At 34.5% G+C, this 12,765-nt stretch overlaps 2 long non-coding RNA genes across 2 annotated transcripts; one reads left to right on the forward strand and one right to left on the reverse strand.

The window, feature by feature from the left end:
- The first annotated feature begins 4,780 nt into the window (after positions 1-4,780).
- Positions 4,781-7,890, forward strand: LOC129926933 (uncharacterized). Its single transcript, XR_008778638.1, has 3 exons — positions 4,781-5,718; positions 6,196-6,305; positions 7,154-7,890. It is a non-coding gene; the product is annotated as an uncharacterized LOC129926933 (long non-coding RNA).
- LOC129926934 (uncharacterized) lies at positions 7,590-9,833 on the reverse strand. The gene is made up of 3 exons (XR_008778639.1): positions 9,757-9,833; positions 8,403-8,470; positions 7,590-8,071 (listed from the first exon to the last, which is right to left on the reverse strand). It is a non-coding gene; the product is annotated as an uncharacterized LOC129926934 (long non-coding RNA).
- Between the last annotated feature and the right edge of the window lie 2,932 nt (positions 9,834-12,765).

Consider the following 12,765-nt stretch of genomic DNA (forward strand, 5'->3'; position numbering starts at 1 on the left):
TCTGGAACAAATCTTGCAAGATATTGAACCATGCCACAGAATCTTCGGACTGATGAAATATCTTTTGGAGCATTCAAACTCAAAATCACAGATACTTTGTTCGGGTCTGGTTTTATTCCTGCTTCTGTAATAATATGACCCAAAAAATTAATCTCTGCTGTTCTAAAAACAGACTTTTCATGGTTCAGTTTAGTCTTCTTTTCTTGACATCTCTTCATCAGCTCTCTTAGGTTAATATCATGATTTCTGAGTGCTTCTTCTTTCGTTCTTCCTCTTCCTACCACTATAATATCATCAACGTAATTGAAACATCCTTTCAGTCCTTCTAGTGCTAGATTTAATCGTCTCTGAAAAATTTCTGAACTCACTTTCAGTCCAAATTGTAATCGTTTCCATTTGTATCTACCAAAAGGGGTTATCATTGCTGTCAAATTAGATGACGCTGTGTCTAGTCTGACATGCCAGAAAGCTTCTTGCACATCCAATTTGCTGAATATTTTGGCATCGTTCAAATCTGCCAATATGTCATCTAAAGTAGCAAGATTATAGAATTCCCTTAGTAAAACTTTATTCAGGGCTTGTGGATCTATGCAGATCCTAATTTTTCCATTAGCTTTTTCCACAATTGCCATCTGACTCACCCACTCTGTAGGCTCTATCACTGGTTCTATGATTCCTCTCTGCACTAGGGTCTTTAACTCCTCCTTAACTCTTTCTTGTAAAGCAATAGGGATCTTTCTACACGGCAGAACCTTGGGCTTAATGCTGCTATCAATCTTTAAAGACACTTCTCCTAAGTCACCCAAATCACCAGTAAACTTTGGACTATAGTGTTCTTCTTGGTTATTCACTACTGATGCTATGAACCTATCTTTATTGACTTTGATTAACTTCATTCTTGTTAAAGTTTCATGACCTAGAAGGCATGCTAGATTATTTGGTACAACTATATATTCCACCTCAAATGTTTCGTTAGTTTTCTCATTTCTCGTCGTTAGAGTGGCTTTCCCTATGGGTCTCATTTCAGTCTTATTCCACATTAGTAATCTTTGCGTTGCCTTTTCTATCTGATTCTTATTTACGTATTTTTCCTGGATGGTATTTACATCAGCTCCACTATCCATTTGAAACCTTACACGGTGACCATTTACTGTCATAACTGCTGTCATCCTTTTCGTTTTGTGGTTCTCCAAAGACATCACCCATTCATTTTTTACCATCATGACATCATCTCTTGTGTCCGACTGTAGCTGTCTTTCATCGTTAGACATATCATCTGACACCTGCTGAATTTTCTTTTTGCATATCACAGCAAAATGATGTCTCCCCTTGCATGCTAGGCACATTTTACCCCATGCAGGGCACTTTTCTTTAATGTATTCGTGAATCCTTCCACAATACCTGCATTTACCTTTCTGAATGTTTGTTCTTGAAGGTGTTGATACTTTCTCAATGATTGGAGGGTCGGCTTGTATTTGTCTCAACTGTTTGTTGGCGGTCTCGTATGCTCTGCAAATATCTCTGCACCTTTCCAATGTGAGACTACTATCTTGTAGCAATTTCATTTTGAGGCATTCATGTCTAATACCAAGAACTACTCTGTCTCTAATCAAGCTATCTTCCAGGCGTTCAAAACTACACGTTTTTGCAAGTCTTCTCAGATTTGTTATGTACTTTTCAATGTCCTCGCCTTCTTGCTGTTCACGCGTATTGAACACATAGCGCTCATAAGTTTCATTCGTTTTTCCAATGCAAAAACTTTCAAATTTGTTCACTATTTCTTCCATCTTTCTTTCTTTACCCTTCTCAATTTCAAGACCATCATATATGTCCATAGCTTTTGTTCCTATAATTGTTAGAAAGGTGGCCACTCTGACCTCCTCTGATTCTTCCGACAATTTAATGGCTAACTCATAGTTTCGCCAGCTCCGGTGAAACTTTTGCCAATTAGCGGCCATGTTTCCTTCTACCTCGAGCGGCTCGGGTACAGGAAGGAAATTTCTAGCTGCCATTGCACGGCGTAGCCTTGAATTGTTGTCTATTTATTATTGCAAACAATTAACCTTTATATACTGATTAATGATTACCTCTGATCATTAATATACCGCTGCCACCATGTTAATTATGATCTAGGTTCACAGTCAGCAATAAACAAACAACAACCATTAGTGTCATGGCGGAGAATGATACTTTATTATATTGAACGCGTGCACCTTTGCGCACCATATCAACAAGCCAAGCCTGTATTTCGTGTATTCTTGTTTACGACATTAATTGTCTGCTAATTGGTGCTGCCAGTTTGGATTATTTGTTTTTCTTTGTTTTTCATCACATTTGATAATTATTATCATTATTTTTTACAATGTATATTTTAAATTTGATAAGCGATTTACTGAAAGAGTCAATACATTTCTGAGAGTGTCATTTATTAATTTTGTATATAATGATTAATATAGGCCTAAGTTAAGTCTGTGAATGAGTCAGTCTAAATAAAATAACAATTTAGTGAATCAATAAGCCTACAATCTTACATCTTTACCAACTTGTGTTCAGATCTACAAATATTTTTTTATTCAATTTGATTTTAATTTCAAGATAATGTGCATTTTTATCTATAGTAATGGAAAATCAACCATAAAAAAAAATCAACGATGTATGTATGACTAACTGAAAAATCTGCATAAAAATTTCGGCCTTCAAGTTTTTAGTGTTTTTTTTTTTTTAACTAACTATAATCCCAAATAACATCCAATTCTTCTAAAAGCTATAAAAAGATCTGATATTGTTTCGAATATATTCGCCCAATAAAATTTTAGAATCATTAGGCTCTACTTCACTAGAAAGTGATTGTACACATAAACATGTAGACTTTCACCCAGATGTAGTGACCTATGGCTATAAACTTTATCTACAAATACGAACTTACACACAACACACTACTACACTACTATATATATATATATATATATATATATATATATATATATATATATATATATCATGGGCGTAGCCAGGATTTTTTTTCGGGGAGGGTTTTGGGGGGGGGGCCAAAAAAAAAATATATGTGTGTGTGTGTGTGTACATAATTAATCTTTATTACATTCTGACCCTTTCGGAAGACGTTTATTGTTTATTGTAGACTCCCCGCCCTTGCTAGCAAGGGGGTCTGGGGGAGTTCGCAGCGCTCCACCAGCGCGGGGCGAAGCCCCGCCGCCGAGCACTATTTCTGGTATTGAAAGCCAACAAAATGCATATTCTGAGGTATCTACAGTGCATTATCTTGCTATTAAAAAGTTTTATTTCAAAAACCTAATGTGCCATTCTTACTGACTTAGACCCTCTCGCGCCGTTCGGCGCATTTTCCGGCAAGCTGTTTCCGCAACTCTTATTTTGCGTAATTCATTTTGTCGGAAAACATGTCCCGCAAAACCTCATGCGACGCTCTGTCACAATCTTACTAAGGATTCGACTCCCAGTTCGGCATATGATTTCTTTGATTTAGACCCGATCTCTATGACTGACTCCTAAAATCTGTCTTAGCCATCTTTGTTGAGACACATTTAATGATTTTCAATTTCGGCAGAAGACTATTCACACTTAATTAAGGAGCCCAAGCCACTGGTAGAAATTTGTAACCTTTCTTGACTACGCTCTTGGAATTACATGCCTGTATTTCGCTTTAGATTTTATATCGACAAGGAAAATTTTTTCGTCAAATCATCTGTTGAGGGGTTTTAAACTAAGAAATCTCTGGAGTTTTTTTTTTGTTTTGTTTTTTATTCAAAACCCCATTTAGCTACGATCATAGAATTTGGTGACTGTAGTTTGTTTTAAAATAATATTGAAGAGAGAGGTTTTCAACTCTAAACGCTCTGTAGGGGAATTTTAAACTCAAAACCATCTGGAGGGGTTTTAAACTGTAAAGAAAAAGCCATCTGGAGGAGGGGGATTTAAACTCAAAATCCCCTTTGGCTACGCTCATAGATTTTATAGTGTGTAATTTGCTTTTTTTTTATATTGAAGAGATACTTTTTAGCTTCAAACCCCAACTGGAAGGGGGAGGAGGGTTAAACTCAAAACCCCTTTGGCTACGCTCATAGAATTTTGAGTGTGTAATTTGCTTTTTTTATATTGAAGATGGGGTTATCGTAAATTTTGGATGGGGTTTTAAAATTAAAATCTTCCTCAACTGTGCTGTTGGAATTTGGGGATTGTTGTTTGCATTATTTTTTTGTTTTGTTTTATAGAAGAGGGGGATTTAACTGCAAAAACCTCTTGCAGGGGGTTTAAAATTCAAAACCCCCTGTAGGGGGTTTTAAACTCAAAGCCCCCTGGTAGAGGGATTTGTATCTCAAAACCCCCTGATAGGGGTTTTTAAAATCTCAAAACCCCCTGGTAGGGGGATTTAAACTCAAAACCCCCTGGTAGAGGGTTTTTAACTCAAAACTGCCTCGGCTGTGCTGTGGTAAGTGATGATTTAGTATTAAAATCTCACCTAAAATAAATAAAATGAAAGCAAAAATCAGTCACTTAATTCCGCCCCCCCCCCCCCCCGCACGGGGGGGGATTTCATTTCGGGGGGGGTTGAACCCCAAGAACCCCCCCCCCCTGGCTACGCCCATGATATATATATATATATATATATATATATATATATATATATATATATATATATATATATATATATAATAGAACACTAAACACTATTTATGTAAATGCCCATTTTTAAGTTTGTAAAATAATAATTTGTTTTTATAAAAAATCTGGCTATGCCTATGACTAAAAATATTATGAACGTCGAGTCTCTAGATTCATCATCTTTGTGTGTCTGATAAACCCAGAGAATGAAGATATAGAATCTATATAGGCCCCCTATTATATAGAATCTAGCTCTAGTTGACTCTAGACTAGATCTAGGATAATTTCAAGTCTAGATGTTCAGCTTAATCTTACCTTGATCATGATGATTAATTTTAATCTGACTTCCTGACTTGTTAACTTAAACTTCGTCTTACTTAGCCCTTAGGCCTTAGGCGCCTTAGCCGTCTTAGCTTCTTCATATGTGAATCATGAATGGAAGTGCTTGGCTCACAGTGTCACAGATCGTTCTTTAAACTATTTGAAGATCTACTTTATCTTTACTAACGACTCTAATCTATATCTAGTTTATATCTATATTTTATATGATAATAATAGACCTAGACTCTTATACTTATAATAAAGACAAAGTTATAAGATCTAGAATCTGTATCTAGATCTATTCCCATTTGTGATTTATACACTGATTATACACTACAGATTTAATGTTTCTGATGAGCAATACTACTATCTACAGCCATGCCCATTAACATAGGCCCTACTCATGTACTAGATCTAGCTCTTTTGATCACAACTCATATCTTGCCTAGATATAAACAACTGTACTAGATTGGACTAGACATTCTAATCGGTTCTATTTTCGTTTTTCATTATTCTCACATATTCTAGTAGGCAATAGGTACCAAATTGTGCTATTTATTCACTGTAGATCTAGATCTTAACTTTTCTCTTAACTACCAAAGAAGTACACAAAGGATGTTGAAAGGTACCCAAAGGGCTCTAATTGCTACCATTCAATGTGTGGATTCAAGTATTTACCCAGATACTGCCACAATATGCTCTTATTGTTTTCAAAGGAGTTTTCACACAGTGCCAGAAGCTGTATAAATACATTTAACAGTAAGTTTTTAAGTAATTAATCATTTATTTTTAAACGTTATGTAAGTCTATTTTAATTGTAAGAATCCATGTGCTATTTTATTTAAAGCTAACTTATAGGTGAATATTTACACAATATTGTTGTTATGTTGTAAATAAAACATATTATATTCCCTCCAGCCTGTGCAGGGTATTTCTAAAGTGATAATTTTCTCATGCAGGCCAATACCACTCTTTTGTTATCTAAGGTGTTTTCCTTCAAATTATACTTTCTTGCATAAGAATTAAATATATTATGCAACAATTCTCAATTAGAAGTACAGATTAACCAGTTATCTTGGTGGAAAAGGATGTCAGATGAGTTGAGAAAATGCTTAAAGAAAGACTTTACATAATTCTTTGAACTAAGTCACTATAAATATTTTGGAGATTTTTTAAATTTAATTAGAATTTTATTATTGCTCACATTAAAAGCAATTGTTCTTTTCTTTTCCGCAGATGTATATTTCAAGAAGAAATGATGCTTTCTTATTTCTAAGAGTTTATCAATAGGATGCATTCCACAAAACTCACTTATTATGCCAGAAATTCTTCCTACGAAACTTCCAGTAAGTAAAAAAAAAAGTAAAGTTTCCTTTTCAGACCTTGTGATCGATAGGGCAGATGATGTAAAGATCATCTGTTTCTGACCATTCTGTAGCCTACGGTTAACGAGGGTGTCATGTGGCCAGAACAGTGACCAACCGCCATTACTTTCCCCAACTAATGTCAGGTACCCATTAGAGCTGAGTGGACTCAGACTCAAATTAAAAATTCCAGTCTTCACCAGGATTTGAACCCCGGTCCCCGGTTCAGAAGCCAAGCGCTTTACCGCTAAGCCACCAGGCCTCCTTCCAGTAAGTAGGGCAGCTTAAAATTTAATACTTTTACCTTAGTGCAAAAAGAATAAAAGCTGTCTTCAAATTCTCCCTTTAAATTTGCAAAGATATGTTTATAATTTAATGTATGCAGTAAAAAATTATGTTTCAAACACTCAGTACAATATTCAATGACTCTCTTTATTTGGGTTACCTCATCATGCTTGTGCAGAAAATTTCCTGAATTTTTTAAAAAATCTGTTCCCTTCACTTTCAAGTGCATTTAATCATTCATTAAATTTTCATAATATTACTGAATATAATGTCAAAGATTAAATATTGTTATTATTATACTATTCCTTTTTTTTGTAATATTTTAGTTTCATAATATGTTCCCATAGCATTTTTTGTGTAAAACCTCTAATATACTTTACTATACTCCTAATATACTTTTTAAGGAACTGTTTTGTTAGATGTTTTCAGAATTGATTTTATCCGTAAAGGACTTGAACATATGGAAGTTTGGTACTATATGAAACTAAGATTGAATTGGTGACTTGTTATGAATTTAATGTATGTTGTTTCTATTCCATCAACAGTACTAGAATTTGTCCAGTGCCTGTGATCCTCTGAGTTGAAGGAGAATGTGCTCCATAATACCTACTAGGAGCTTGCTGATAGCTGGAAGTTCATGAATACTATGTTGTCCTTGATTTGATGATTCTGAAAACTACCATTTCTGAAGACTTGAGCATTATTTCTATAATTTAAAAAAAATCTTTTCAGGAAATATTGTGTTTATAATATTAAGAAAGTGAAGATAATATTGTTCTTACTAATATTATTGACTTATTAAAATAGAAAGCACATCATTACCAATATTCACTTGTCAATAAATGTTAGCATTATTCAATTTTTAGTTACATGTTCAAACTATTAAATTTTATTATTTAAATTATAGCAACTTTCTCTTTCAGTCCAGCTTAAGATACATTCCTGTAAAAAGTCTATGATAATAAGTTAATGTCGATGTAGTATTGTTCAGACACTTACAAGTTTAATCATCTATACTTCACAAAAAAAAAGTGTTTGAATGGTTTTCATTTGTTTGTACATCAAATATGTATTAATATAATTATCATTTTTAGATGAAACATTAAATACTGAAGATGACCATTTCAATTTCTGATGTAGGCCTATTCTCATTTCATAAAATAAACAGAATATTATCTGAAATTTCATCCCTTCATGGTAACTGTAACTGGCTTCATAAAAAAATGGAGTGATGACTGGGTTGACTATACATTTTTGTATAAATAATGCATCAATGAATGTAGCGTATAATGTTCTTTTCCTCATCTTGAAATGTGTGGACTGATAATTAGCTGTTGCATAATACTCTAAATGACAAATATCTTCTACTCATTACAATAGCATATTTCCATGCTGTTTGGCTAAGTGGAAGCAGATAAAATTTGTTCCTCTATTAGCTGTAAAATCTCAAAATTCATGAGCAGCTGAGAAAAAAAGAAAAGAAATTCAAACTAGTTTAGACATGTTGTAAATATATATATTTGCTAATTGAAAAATGTAAGACTACTTTATGTTACAACAATGGACAGCATCTTTAAAGTTGATTTCAATGCAATCACAAGAAATAATTTTTTTCTCTACAATTAGGCCTGCTTTAATGATTTTTTTTTTATGTAAATAAATTTTATGCATAGGATTAAATATAACATGTACTTAAGGAGATTTTTTACCTATTATTTCACAATTACAAGTAATTTAAAGTGATACATGTATTGATAACACAATGTTATTGGAGAAAGTAAAAAAAAATCTCACTTGTAGTAGATCCCTTTCAATTTGAAAGTTAGTGACAATCAAATCAGGTTTGTGGAAGTAGTATGCTCCTTAAGTAAAAAAAAAACAAAAACAACGAAAAATGCATTATAAAAAGTTTTCGCTTTAAATAAAATTTCTCTTGGGTGACTTGAGTAGAAAGTAATAGAAATATGAACTTCATTTAGCAATATGCTCACACTAAGCAGAAGTGGTTTTTACTAGTGAAAATTGTCTGTCCAAATAAGCTATTGAAACTACTGTTAGCTTCACATGATATGAACTGTAAAGTTTGACAGTTCTTCCTCTAAGACTTTTAGGTACCGGTATTATCTATCAAGAGCAGGGTAAAACAAGGATGGGTTTTGGCCATCAACACTATTCGGAATGGTTTCGTCTGTACTCTCATAGCGCCTTGGAAGATGGAGTAGGCCTTATATATCCACAGTAGATCGGATGGAAGGCTTCTTAAACTGGCTTGACCAAAACGAGGAAACTACATAACCTGATTAGGGAACTGATGTTTGACGACGATGCTGCTCTCACTACCTTTCGCAGTAATTATTACAAAGGCTAGTCAATACTTCGACAGCTGCAGGTCAATAGTTCAGTCTTACAATAACTCTCACCAAGACAGAAAAAAGGGCATAAAAAGTCAACATCATCAAACTCCATTTGAGTGAAGGCTTGAGAGGCTCAAATCTTCTCTTGCAAAAGCCTTGAGACAGAAACCCTGCTGTATTGCGTAGTGCATACATGTCACCATACAGATCGAGAATTTTTGGTTCTGACCTGTTGAGACGGAGATCAGCAAGTCTGGGGCAGTCAAACAGAAAATGGGGCACGGGGGCACCAGGATTCGAAATTTGGCCATAGCCGTGAGAAACATGAGGCAACAGGACAGTGGCCTGTCCTGCACTGTGTTATAATAACTTGCCATAAAACATCACAGAATGTACTTTTTCTATTTTATCAACGACAGCATCTAAATGCCAAACATACTTTTCTTACATTTTTCAACTCGGAGAAAACTTTACATCTAGACTTATTACTTTTACTTTAGGCCTACACATAATATAGGACTTTTTTACAACTTATAAACGAAAGGTCATTTTAGCCTATTATAGTAAGAGCATATAGATCTAAATTTACCGGGTTATCCTTCTGAATAAGTCTTACTATTTGGTTTATATATATATAGGCTATGCTCTCACAAGAACCTCAATTCAATCAATGTCGTAAACAAGAAAATACACGAAATACAGGCTTGGCTAATTAGTCTATATTGGCTAAGAAAATCAGCTATAAAGCTTTAAAGTTATAGATCTAAGTCAGAAATTGATTTGTGCACACTTACCTCTGTAACATCTTCTTTAACAATTCAGTTTCCATTCATGATTTTCTGTAAAAGTGGTGGTAAAAATCTTCGGGAATGGTCTCTTTATACGTAAAAAAAAATCTACCGGAAGTCATTTTACCACGCAACCAAGGACGCCTCCTTGAACGGGACTTGTTTATTGAAAAATATAGGCTTAGTGCGTAGAGTTGGCAGTCCATGTAATATATAGTCTATGGTCTAGACTAAATAGACTCTAGGTCTAGATTCTAGATCGAGATCTAGGTTTAGGTCTAGACTAAATAGACTCTAGATATAGATCTAGAACTAAGTCTATAGCCTAATCTAGACTAGATCTAGAAATATAATCTAGGTCAATATTATGATGAGGATTAGAAGGCCTACTACTGGGTTATAGTGCACTTGAGCTGTTCGCACCAGATTCACTTTATGATGTGATACTACTGCTTACGTAATAAATAAATCTGCATCCCCTAAGCTGTTAGAAGATAAAATATTTTCTTATTGGATTATAAATGTAAATTTTGTTCAAATTGTTTAATACAATTAAATCTAAATGTAGATCTATGTCTGGCCTCTATTTAGTCTAATTTAGATTGTAGTCTAATGAGGATATGTAAAAATTGCGCGCTAAAAAATACTTCGATTTTTCTTTAAAAAATTACAATTGAAACGAAGTTTATATCAAAATTCTTTTTAAAAACATTTCAATCAGTATTTCAATCAATGGGTAGTCAATAAATGGAAAATATATTTTATAAAAATACATTCATACTTTTTCCATTGTGACTTTAGATGCAATTTTTTTGTACCAATGCGCGAATCTATGAATGAAACTTAAGTTATTAATGAATAAGTCTGTAACCTTTTCAAAAAACTTACCTCCCCTGAAGTTTTTCTTTGAAAAGTGGTGTAATTTTTTTGAAAAATCTGCTTGCATATATAATTAAAAAAAATAAATGGTTCCGTTTCGAATAACAAAAAAGTAGCCGTTGCATCAGAACTTTGAATGATCTAAAATAACATGATGTCTGATTTTCATTTTCTCTTCTAGTTTCTGAAAACTAAACGGGACGGACGGACGGACGGACAGACAGACATTCTACAAAAAACTAATAGCGTCTTTTCCCCTTTCGGGGGCCGCTAAAAATCTTTGCAATACCTAAAGACAATTCTGTCAGTAATGGTAATGATCAAATATATTACACATAGATGGTTAAGAAAAACAAAACATGAAAAATACATTGGTTGATATGACATGAACACTACAGAGTAAGAGATGAGAAAACAGAAAATCTCTTAACGTGGTTAAATAAGCGCTCAAAGATCCCGAAATTAAAAATTCAGTCTTCACCAGGATTCGAAGCCAACAGGGGCGGACTGGCTATATGGGCATTCGGACAGATGCCAGGTGGGTCTGTACCCAAATGGGCCGTTAGAGCCACCGAAAGGGCAGCATGGATGCCACTATGACACGCATTTAATTGTTAAAGGTTTTATACTATTCTATTATGAGGTTCCCTCTGAGTGTCGTGTTTAAAAAAAAAACTTTTAACAGGCTCTACAGTCTAATACTAATTTAATGTAACACATTTTCCGAAATAATGTAATAGCCTACACCCGTAGACAAGTGATACTAGTGAGCTTCATCCTTTGTGGGCTCAAAAGCAACATAAATATATTTTTTAAGATATACAGTTCATCGTTTGCATGTGCACATTTATCGATACGTTATCAAAGTTAACATGATGACTTTAAGGATAAGTTATGGGCCGGATGGTACAGAAATTGCCGGGCCGATTTTAACACCTAGTCCGCCCCTGGAAGCCGGGACCCCCGGTTCAGAGGCCAAGCGCTTTACCGCTTAGCCACCGTGCCTCTTTTTAAACCTATAAAGGTGAAAGACAACTGGGAGATGAGATTTACCAAAATCTTTATAAAACGTTTCTGAAAATCGCCAGGAGATCATTTTTATCTAATGAAGCTGTACATATATTCATATCAAAGACTCCTCGGTCACTGCAGCACCAGCTACATTAGTATAGAATACAAACTCTAGTACTCATCCTTTAAATAAATTAATGTACTTTTATAACCCTGCTCCCGCGCAGGATATGGGAGTCTGAGCTGTCTGGAACTAAGAGCCATCCTTCGTGCTACCAGAGAACTGTATTGAGGACCTGGAGCGACACTGGGAAGTGTTTCGGTGGTCTGTACTAATGTCTAGGTACAATGGACTTGTAGAACTTAAGACTCCCTGTGACATGAAAGCTGAAGTCCACGTGTCAATGTGTATTTTTATAACTGTAAATAAATACATCGGCTATTGTTACCTCCTTTCGTTGAGTGCTTGCCTTAGATTTACAACAATATATTTCAGATATCTTGCTCACTTCCTTCGTTACTTCTGCAGATTCAATATTCACTATAGGCAGAAGTTGAACGGGCCAGATAGAACAACGTCCATGGGCAGGAGATTGGACTTCATTTGCATAATAAAAACAGGCAAAATAAAAAAAATCTTTTTTTTTTAAACAAAGATTATTAAAAGGGAAGAACTCAACATTTATAGCCAAATATATATCAATACCTATTTATTTCTCTCTCTTAATCAATATCAAAATAATTTAATAATAACCGCTAATTAATTTTTTTTTATTGATTCCTGTTTTGACAGAAACAAAGAATAATTGTGTACATTTTCAACTTGATCCGAGAACAGGAAGTGGGAGGGACGACGTGTACCAGGCAGACAGATGGAACTTGTACATCAAGATGACCGCCTACTCGTAACTCAAACCATAAAAAAGCTTGTTAAAGTTATTTGTGATCAGATGACAGCTGGATAAGTCACAAGATCAATAACTAGCTAGAAAATAATGCAAGGTTTAGCATGGGCTTAGTCAGGGAGAAAAGGAGAAGGGTGTTATAGAGTGTGTGGGTGTTTCTATGCTGACGGTGGGAAGAAGTTAGCGATTGGTTTTTGAATGATGCAAGATAGGTGGTATT

Source organism: Biomphalaria glabrata, chromosome 6 (genome assembly GCF_947242115.1).
Source record: "Biomphalaria glabrata chromosome 6, xgBioGlab47.1, whole genome shotgun sequence".
Classification (NCBI taxonomy): Eukaryota; Metazoa; Mollusca; class Gastropoda; family Planorbidae; genus Biomphalaria; species Biomphalaria glabrata.